The sequence below is a fragment of the Penaeus japonicus genome, unplaced genomic scaffold, assembly GCF_977035675.1.
Source record: "Penaeus japonicus unplaced genomic scaffold, GWHDUDI00000001_assembly GWHDUDI00000008, whole genome shotgun sequence".
Taxonomy (NCBI): domain Eukaryota; kingdom Metazoa; phylum Arthropoda; class Malacostraca; order Decapoda; family Penaeidae; genus Penaeus; species Penaeus japonicus.
Genome location: NW_028234410.1, coordinates 38,356,009 through 38,358,508, shown reverse-complemented (window position 1 = coordinate 38,358,508; position 2,500 = coordinate 38,356,009).

The following is a 2,500-nucleotide window of genomic DNA, read 5'->3' as shown; positions in this document are numbered from 1 at the left end:
CTCTTAATCCTTTCTCTGACCTGTTCCTCTCCTCTCTCTCCCTCCTCCCTTCTTGACGTCTCTCTCTCTCTCTCTCTCTCTCTCTCTCTCCCTCTTTCTCTTTCTCTTTCTCTCTCTCTCTCTCTCTCTCTCTCTCTCTCTCTCTCTCTCTCTCTCTCTCTCTCTCTCTCTCTCTCTCTCTCTCTCTCTGCTTCTCTCTCTCTCTCTCTCTCTCTCTCTCTCTCTCTCTCTCTCTCTCTGCTTCTCTCTCTCTCTCTCTCTGCTTCTCTCTCTCTCTCTCTCTCTCTCTGCTTCTCTCTCTCTCTCTCTCTGCTTCTCTCTCTCTCTCTCTCTGCTTCTCTCTCTCTTTGCTTCTCTTCTCTTCTCTTCTCATCTCTCTTTCTATGTCTCTTATTGATTTTCTCTTTCCTCTCCCTTATCCTCCCGTTCTCTCTCTTTTCTCTCATCAATTCTTCTCGTTTCTTCTCTTTCTCCCTTCTCTTTCTTTCTCCCCCCTTCCTCCCATCCCCCTTCATCTCCTTTATTCCCCCTTTCTCGTCCTTCCCCCTTCCCCTTCCCCTTCCTCTTTCCCCTTCCCCTTCCCTTCCCCTTCCCCTTCCCCTTCCCCCTCCCCTTCCCCTTCTCCCTTCCCCTTCCCCTTCCCCTTCCCCTTCCCCCTTCCCCCTTCTCCCTTCCCCCTTCCTCTTCCCCTTCCCCTTCCTCTTCATTATCTTTTCCCACCTCCTCCCTATAAAGAGGGATTATTCGGTGAAGACTAATGATAAGAATGACAGTGAATAATGATGATTGAATAAATACCAGCAACATTATGAATAAATTTACTGTTTATACTGATGATGCAAAATTGGTAATGATTGTCAAACTAATGATGATGATGTTGATAGGGATAGCGTTAATGATAATGATGACAATAGTGATGGTTAAGAATAGTGGTGAAACTGATGGTGCTGATTATGATGATAATCACAGTCATCATGATAAGCATTGCAATGGTAATAATAATGATGATAATCACAATGAAAACGATAGAGAGAAGGGAGAGGAATTACGAGGGAGGGAAGAGGCGAATGGATAAAAGGAAGAAGAAAGGGAGATGTAGATAAAAAGGAATAAGAAAGGGAGATGTAGATGAAAAGGAAGAAGAAAGGGAGATGTAGATGAAAAGGAAGAAGAAAGGGAGATGTAGATGAAAAGGAAGATAGAGTGAGGAAGGGAAGAAGGAAGAGGGAAGTAAAGGAAGAAAGAAGGTGAAGGTGAGATAGATGAAGAGAGAGGAAAAGAGAGAAGAAAAGAGAAGATATAAAGAGAGGAAAGGGAAATAAGTAGGGAGTTAGGGAGGAAAGGAAAGGGGTGGAGAAGAGATAAGAAAGGAACGAACGAAAAAAAAGAAAGAAGAGAAAAGAAAGAATAGCGTAAAGGTACGACAAACGGGAGAGGGGAAATACGTGAGGAGAAGAGAGGGTAAGAGTGAAAAGGGGATAAGAAAAGTATCAGAGGCAAGGGGAAAGAGAGGAGTGAGAACTGGAAAGGTTAGGGGAGAGGGGAAACATATGAAGATACAGGAGAGGGGGGAGAGGGGACACATATGGAGGTACAGGAGAGGGGAGAGGGGAAAAATATGAATGTACAGGAGAGAGGAGAGGGGAAACATATGAAGGTAAGGAGAGGGAAGAGGGGAATATATAAAGGTACAAAAGGAGAAAGGGGAAAAATATGAAGGTACAGGAGACGAGAAAGGGGAAAAATATGAGGGTACAGGAGAGGGGAGAGGGAAACATATAATGGTACAGGAGAGGGAAGAGGGGAATATATGAAGGTACAGGAGGAGAAATGGGAAAATATGAAGGTACAGGAAAGGGGAGAGAGAAACATATGAAGGTACAGGAGGAGGAAGTGGAAACAAATGAAGGTACAGAAGAAATGAGAGGGGAAACATATGAAAGTTACAGGAGAGGGGAATATCTATAGGTGCAAGAAGAGAAAGTGGCAGCATATGAAGGTACAGGAAAAGGGAAAGGGAAAACATATAAAGGTACAGGAGAGGGGAGAAGAGAAACTTATGAAGGTACAGAAGAAATGAGAGGGGAAACATATAAAGGTACAGGAGAAGGAAGAGGTTGAAGGGGAGAAAGGGGAAACATATGAAGGTACATGAGAGGGGAGAGGGGAGAGGGGAAACATATAAAGGTATAAGAAAAGAAGGGAAATGCATAAAGGTTGAAGGGGAGAAAGGGGAAGCATATGAAGGGACAGAAAAGGGAAAGGGGAAACATATAAAGGTACAAGAGAGGGGAGAGGAGAAACTTATGAAAGTACAGGAAAGGGGAGAGGGAAACATATAAAGGTGCAAGAGAGGGAAGGCATGGCAAGAGAGTGAAGAGTGAAATCGTCATGACAGTTATATTGCAAGTCTAAACTTTATAAAAGGATTTTGGTGTCAAATGAATTCATGATATAAAACTTTTTTGAAAGGCTCAAACACCGACAAACTATATGTTTT